This window comes from Macrobrachium nipponense, chromosome 36, assembly GCF_015104395.2.
Source record: "Macrobrachium nipponense isolate FS-2020 chromosome 36, ASM1510439v2, whole genome shotgun sequence".
Taxonomy (NCBI): Eukaryota; Metazoa; Arthropoda; class Malacostraca; order Decapoda; family Palaemonidae; genus Macrobrachium; species Macrobrachium nipponense.
Genome location: NC_087220.1, coordinates 8,533,912 through 8,542,499, shown reverse-complemented (window position 1 = coordinate 8,542,499; position 8,588 = coordinate 8,533,912). Strand labels below are relative to the sequence as shown.

The window sequence follows — 8,588 nt, the reverse complement described above, 5'->3', positions numbered from 1 at the left end:
GGCTGTGACATCACTTTTTTTCTGCTCCGAGTGTTTTTTTTTTTTTTTTTTTTTTTTTTCAGTGAGTTATTACTGAAAAGTTGCTGCTATTTACAAAAGAAGTTAGTCATATAGCGTGTTAAGTTTATCAATATTTTCATATTTCAGGATAAAATACCAATTTTGTTTTGCACCTAGAGCGGCCGCCTGAACGCTCTCATTTCTCTCGATTCTCTCTATATTTTCAGTATATACAAAAAGATCTTATGGGAATTTTAATATGATGACGACTCTCGTTATTCTTAATATTACCGACCAAACCAACAGAATAACCAATTAAATTTTGATACTGTTTCCCTGGATTGTCTGGAGGTAACCAGACGATTATATAAGCAAGACTTTTCTGTTGGTACATTGGTCTCTTTAATACCACAACCAGCCTCTAGTCCCGCTCTAAATTCTTATAGTAGACAGCAATGGCTTAAACCATATGAACCCCATCAAAAAAAATAATTATAAGAACATATACTAAATGACATTACCTTATAATTATCTACTATCATAATCAACACATTACCAACCGGGCTCCCAATCAATCTAACAATCAAGGTAAGTAATTTTATAGATAAAGTTAAACAAAATATGTTAAAAGATGGAAAAGCAAGCCAGGACACAAGAAAGTCGCCAGTAACAACGCCTAAACTTAACCCCAACATAGCCCAAGTTACTGAAGCATCTGAATCCCCCATGGATAAAACCCAACTTGAGTTATAATCAAGAATACACTAAACATACACACCAAACATTTCTCACTCTTGTTTTTTTTTTTTTTTTTTTTCACTTCATTACAGAGCTGCTATTAAGCAGGACCCACAGTCAACTGCCTAGCGCATTTTTTGCCAGTGGGGATGGCACCTACCATCTGCCCCCAAAAAATGTGAGTTGTTTCTAAGAAATGTGTTAGGTATGCAATATGCACCTGGCAGTCAACCCAAATGGGGATGGAGAAGAGTTAATATTAATTCTTTGAGTTTACGAGTTGCGAAGAAGTTTGGGTGAAAGAACTATATCTTCATGGTAGAACTCAGCAACAAGTGTTCCTTTTCTGCCCCAAGCATGTTTCACACTAATGCAAACCTGTCAATAAGAATGATCCCCCAGTATAAATTCTTGGATGGAGATGAAGAGTCATTCATTGAGACAAATGCCCTGAATAATCAGCAATGTCCGCTGTCAATTTCTTGTTTATACTCTTTTGTAGATGAGCATTGGCTACACTATAGAAAAACAATCATTGATATAGAAAACCCTTTTTGTTAATTGTAGGTGCTGTGGTTCCTAAAACACATCCACTTCACCTTACAAAAAGCCATAGCAATCTTTGGCGGTTGAATCTTTTACAGACCTGGCGAGTCATACAAGGAATAGCCAGCATGCACCATTGTTACCACATCTCCAGAAGTGAAGGGAATTATGATCTTATGGGAAGCCATTACAAGGCAGGATAAAGAGCCATCGTTTCTTGAGTCAATTCAGATTCCTCCGCTTTATCCGAAAATGCACCATTCGTGCCAATATCATCTATGAGAGACTTCTTGACGATAATTGGTTTGTCTAATGAGGGTCAGTGAGAGAACAAGGGTAGCCCCTACGAAGCTCATAGTTACAAAAGACAGGTTTTTCATACATCAAACGTTTACCTTTATTGCATTCTCCATGGTTGTCTGCAAAAATATTTTTATTCTGTACTTTACGTGCATGACTTATTGAAATTTAAAACTATAGAAGTAACTTAGGCAATAGGATAATTAAACATTTGTTTCATGTAATGTATTTATTTTTTCATTAAAGGACATTAGATTTGGAGAAACGTGATGCAAGGGAAAACCTTCCTCGAGCTTCAGTGACATTCACATCTTACATGACGTTTAGTCATGTGAGTACTTCATAATAACTACTGCTTCCTGTTTTGAAGTCAAACTAAAGTTTGCTGAGTTTTTCCTTGTGTAGCTGTTGCTGTATTTTTTTTTACCAATTTACAGAATTTCTGTATATTTTCATAGGTAAATAACATTTTTTGAAACACTTATAAAATATGGAGGTAATGAACAATACTGTACCATATAGGATACCTAAAATGTAAAATTAAAATGACATGTCAAAGACTCAGAAAAAAATATTTAATATGTATAATAGCGTATCGATTTAGCTCAAATAAATAATCGACTCTTCCCTTGGATATGTACTAACACATTATCATAAGTAATGTCTGAGGTTTAACAATCAATTCTAAGCTATTTTGAAACCTTTATTATGACAGATGTCCAGTTACTTGGAGGGCTTGCCAGCCCAATACCCCCAAAGAATCCGAGTGGATAAACCTGGAAGGAGTTTTGAAAACCGCAATATTTACCGTGTTCGGATGACTAACAATATCACAAATACCGTACAGAAGAAAGTTGTCTTTGTTGAGGGAGGTCAGTACCTAAGATCTAATCACTAGCAGAACGGGTTTTATTTTTACACCTTTTATATATCTTTATAAGTTAAGAATACTGATTATATTATTTAGCACTCTCCATCAGTCCTTATTATTATTATTATTATTATTATTATTATTATTATTATTATTATTATTATTATTATTATTATTATTACACAAACTGAGAAATTGAAAACTGAATGCTTTTATTACGGAGGACTATTCCATTTTAACATTAAAGGATGTACTTCATTTGGGGCTTAGTTAAGGCTTTAGCCTAAGTTTTATGTCTAATTATTTATTCTTCATCAAAATGGATAAACAAAAGGGATACAGTGAATACACGTTTCTACAAAGTACCCCTGTAGGCAAATTTATTTTCATTTCGTGATTTGTCGTTTTATTTCTAGGTATACATGCTCGTGAATTGGTTAGCCCAGCTGCTGCCTTGTATGTTATCGAAACACTTATCGCTAATACTAAGCTTACAGAAACTATTGAGTGGCAGATTATGCCCATGCTTAATCCCGATGGATATGATTACGCTTTGAACAAAGTAAGTTGGTTTGATAATTTATATATTTCAGTTCTGTTTCATTTTATTGCATTTAATAAAAATTGCGTCTTAAACAATACCCCATCTTTTAATGTGTTTGTAGGGACTTATAAATGAATGGTAGTTTTGATGCTCCTCTTCCTTTATAGGATCCTTTGTGGCGCAAGAACAGGTCTAAGTCTCCTTCTTCCACTTGTTATGGTGTTGACCTTAACAGAAATTTTGGATTTCAATGGGGAGGTAGGTCTCATTCACTGTCGGTGTCAGTGAGATTTTTTTGTTCATGTATTTGAGATAGTGTTGGAAGCAAAATGGATAGATAAATAGAAGAGAAATTTGGAATAATAAGAGTGAGGTTTGTTGAAGAGAATAACAGATTCCCCTTTTCAAGGCAGTGTATACAAGAGAAGGAATAACACAGTAAAATTAAAAGGGCGATAATGAATTAAAATGTAGTGGTGAATATGAGCAAGCACGAGTTGCACGAGTGTAGAGTGCATGCTGCGAGAATGAGTTTGTGGTCTCCTGCATTCGAAAAGAAGCTGATTTGAATGATACAGTGGTGGAAGGCTTAATGTAAATTCGAAATTTATTGCAGAGGTAACCACTGATTCTATAAGGAGGGCAATAAAAAGAAAGGCCAAGATGGGACCAAGAATTATGTGATTACAATTAAAATGCCGAGGTGTGATGATGATCGAGTAATTGTGTGACAGACTAAGGTAGGATGTCAAGATGAGGGAAATATTCCGAGTAAATGGGCGAATGTATAATTTCTTTTAAAGGGAAAGAATGACAAAAATGACTGTATGAGTTGATCGAGGTATATTACTAACTTATACCTGGTAATTTTGTATGGTATGTTTTGGATCGAGAAAATAAGACGTAAGAGGAAGATTGGCTGGGGAGGTACAAATAGTTGTTTGAACAAGGTTAGAGGAAACGTTTTATGAAACATTTATGAGAGAAGTTTTAGAGTAATACAAAAACGTGAACTTATGTATGTTGCCGATGGTAATTTGCTGAGAGGGATTACAAATACATATGGCTAAAGTGAAACCTGTTTTAGATTTTGTGAGTCATACGGTGACGAGTTTGGTGTAAAATTAGGTATATACAACTTTGATATTCTAATGGTAAATTAGGTCAGGGAAAGTGATCTATAGGTCAAGTTAATGGAATACAGAAAGGACTCTGGGTGGAATGTGGGGTGTATGATGTCTTTGAATTACGTGGTATTCAGGATGATGGAACAATAAATTTTAATATCTTACTTAATGTCAATAATCTGTAATGCTATGTTTCTCTAATTTTTAATAATTGTTTTCATAATTATTTGTATTTCTCTTTATAGTTCTGCTCTTACGTAATAACGCCCCTTTTAAATTTTCTTTGCTTGCATACATATCAGAGCTCTTTCACATTCAGCGCAGCTCTTCTTCGCTGTCACCAAGTAAAATGGTAACATCTGCAAACTTCAATCACTTTGCACTCTGTTTACAACTCTTTTTCTTATTTCACAGTTTATGTCGTACACATACATGCCTGAATTTGGCAGGAATGTGTATGGCACAGTCAGTATCAACTTATACCTATCGTGATAGCAGAAAGCTAGTGTTACTGAAAAGTCATCATTCCACAACTACTTGGTGGTTTAAGTCTACCTGATGACGGATCATTCATCACTTTTAATTCCCTTTCAGTGTTTATTCCGCTGCTTATAGAAGTTCAGGGCATGTACAGGCACAATAATATTCGTTCTTGTTGACACCAGTGGAAATGGAAAACAGTAGTTGGTAATGGTACTTATGTTTCCTTGAGTACTAGAAGAGATGGAAGACCCAGATCTACTCTGTTGAAACCTATAAGCTATGAAGATAGGATGAGTAATGTTTTGTTGTAATGACAGCACAGGCAAGACATGAGTGGCAGAATTTCTCAAAGGCCCTTTATGTACTTGTCGTTGGAGAGGTTAATGATGATGATTCTCATGGAAAAACTCGTATTATCAATATTCTAACTATCTTTCGACTAATTCTATGCATTGCTACTCATCATTCTTCCTTGCACTGCTTCACAGTCCAGTATCTTTCAGGTGTAACTGAAATATTCTACCTCTAAAGCATGCCTTTCCCCACCCAAGATTTGATCCCAATTCCTCTCTTCCCCACTTGCTTTACTTAGCATTTCAGGCAAGAACAATCCCACGCTCCATTCACATTATGCTATCCTGTGAATCTCTCGGGTATATCATCTGTTACATTCGATATAATAATCTTCAGTGCAAAGAAATATTGACAATGTAAAACAATTTACTGCAACACATTTCTTACTTTTCAAGGACTTGGGACTAGTAGTTCCCCATGCAGTGATATCTACAAGGGAACATCAGCATTTAGCGAACCAGAAAGCAGAGCTCTAAGAGATGCTATGTTGCCCCTGAAAGGCAAAGTAAAGGTATTCATATTTTTCTCATTTTCGTTTAACTGTCTTTTTGAAGGCTTTCATCATTACCAGTTCAGTTTCTATAAAAGACTTACATGTCACTGTGGGCATTCAATTAGTAAATGTTACTGATGTTTGGAGAGCTGTGTTCAATCCTTTTTTTCAATGATACCAAACTTTCAGCTTGTTATTGTCCTTACAGTTTAATCTGATACCAATCATTCACACTTTGCACTCAGCTCAGGCTAGTCTACTGGATTTCTTAATTGGGAAGCAATTATTGGAGAAAAATAGACTTGAAAGTTTTGTAAGGATAATCTCATTCTTTTAGGTCAAAACTAAAAGGTACAGAGATGACAGAGTTATAGCTACGAAGGCACAATATTTGTTAAATGTAATTGATCAGTCCAAAATCCTACCATATAATATAATAATAATTTTATTTTGGTGTATAAATCTTCAACCACAGTACATCCTCATGTTGACTGTGTTTGAATGCTCTCTTTTAACTTCTAGTCCGTGTGAAATAGCATTTTAAATCAAAATTACAAAAGTTCGTATTCGTGCATGAACATGCCATATGGAACATTGGAAACCCCATATCCATAATGTGAAAAATTCGGTCATTTTGAAGTTGTATGTAATTCACACTTTTAACCTTTTCAGAGGGTACATTTTTCCATAGTTTCCTGATTTCCTCTTAAATAGGGGTTGGGGAAAAAGGAAACCAAATTTTAAGAAAGTTTATTTCTATGAGGGTTTTCTCTAAAGCTGCAGTTTTTCCACAAACAAACCCAAAATGAAATACAGATTTTTTTTAAAGTGAAACAAATTTAGTTTGGCCTCACATTTCCTTCTATATCTCCTAAACTGCCAATTTCACAGCAAAATGTTTTAGAATCGGCCTTGTACAGTTAAGGTTATAATTAATTTGGAATGTTTGTTTTCCTAAACACGCGAATGTTTTATCCACAAGAAAACATAAAAAAGGAAAAAGGATACACCGGAATTTTCAAGTCCGATGCAAAATGAATGAAAATAGTGGGTTCAGTCAAACAAATTGCAATAGTTTGTTCTGTTGCAAACCGCTTCTGTTACTTCATTGCTGATAATGTTTATCACAAAACAGTAACAAATACTGGAAAGGACACTTATGGCATGGGTCTGATGTTTGCAGCCACATCACCAATAGCCATATGTCAAATGGTCATTCGGAACTCGAATATTTTAAGACTAAACCAATAAGTATTGGTTAAGACTAAACCACTAAGTATCTTATTACAGTAATAAGATAAAGAAAGCTAGAACAAATTGGAGATATGTTGAACTACAAACCAATATCAGCCACTGTCCATGATGACATCAGAGAGCAAATTGGATACTCTTTGCTCCAGCCAGGATAATCTGGCTTTATGGAGACCTAATGTTTGTAAATGACCAGTGCATAAAATACAACATATCACCTGTCATCACATTAGATCAATCATTGTGGCTCAAGGGAAGACAAATTACCAGCCACGAAAACTAACTGTAACATATTGTGCTCATTCTTCGGTCATTTCATACCTTAATGAGCTTCTCGGGCACCATGGGCCAGATCATGAAAGACAGCAGAATGAGAAAACTACTTGAGCTTGTGTATGTACCTAACACTGTCAACCATAGGCTGGATGGAAAGGCATGTGAGCAAGCAGTTTATGGCCACTTCCTAGTTGTTGCTGTTTTGAATGCTTCAGTGATCAAGAAAGCATCAGATCATGAGGGCACCCAGAATACAATAGATGGCGCATTACAGAATTTTGATAAAGTTTTTCAATCAACAGTGACAGAAGTAGAGGTGCGAGACTAGGATATTGTGACAGTTTAAAAAAAAAAGGAACAGAGATGTCAAAGATCAGCTACAGCAGAGCCCAAATAGAAAATTATGGGTTCGGTGTATGGTGATGATGGATATATTGGAATCTACACTCACAGATCGAAGAACCAGCCGACCAATATTGTACTTCTGGGCACTACAGTGAGTACTGCCATTTTTTATATGCTTCTGGACACAATAACTAAACAAAATATGCACATCTCAACGAACAAGAGGGTTACAGGCCAACTCTTTGCTCATATAAGGGATGAGATAAAGATTGTTCACAGGAAGACTAGCACTGAAAGAAATAAAGTCTTAAATGAATCCAGAAGGATGAGAGATCTAGAAGACACTTATAAAATTTCCAAGTGCCTAGAACAACGCAGTCCTTTCACAGAAGATGAGTATCTATCAATATAATTTCAGAATTATCTGCACCAGTCAGATGCTCAACTTTCCTAAGAAGTTGGGAACGATATGATAAAAATGATGGAAGACCAAAAGACAGGAAAACTAGATATTCGGAAAGAAGCACCAAATCACGACAATGGGTAAAAAACAGTAACAGATAGAGTTGAAGCGCAGGTGGATTCCCCAAGCTGGATCCTGAAGTACAGTTTTAGTTGTTACTTGTAATAACCCATTAATGCGGAAGTCGGCTTAAGTGAAATCATGAACTACAAGCTTTCTGCATACCACCAACGCTGTGCATAATTAATGGACTTCCTTGAAGTGCCACTAAGGCCCAGCTTGTAGATACCATGGCATAATTCACTACAAGTTTAACCGCAGGAATAAACATATGAAGATATTGTCTCCAAGTATGTTATCTTGTCAAGAAAAACAACAATCATATTTCTGTCTTTGATGGGCTACAGCAATAGTGCATTCTTCAAAAATCTGTGACTCATTTAAAACTAAAAAACATGTTAAAGCGTATTCGTTTGGAAATAAGGAGTCAATTTTAGCAAAATTACCAAAATCAAATAAATTTTTATTTACTTCCTTTCTGAAAACTCTGAAAGAGCAGGGGGTATCTACAAAGCGTGAAGAGTGAGATGCAGTTCTTCTAATAGTGCAGGAGGCAGTTAACTTGAAAATTAACAAGGTAATATGTCAAACCAAAGGATACTGACACTGATTCTCCTCTGTCATCACAAGAAGCCTAGCAGTCAACCCGTGTTCATGGTATTACAAAAGTCCCAATATAAAGCAACCCCTATTTGGAACATTGGAGAAAGTTAGTTCACATCTCGGTGAACAATGCT

At 35.6% G+C, this 8,588-nt stretch overlaps 1 protein-coding gene across 1 annotated transcript in view; it reads left to right on the top strand.

The window, feature by feature from the left end:
* The window catches only part of LOC135203509 (carboxypeptidase B1-like), a 170,409-nt gene that overhangs the window by 708 nt on the left and 161,113 nt on the right, over window positions 1–8,588 (top strand). The gene's annotated exons all lie outside the window — the stretch shown is intronic.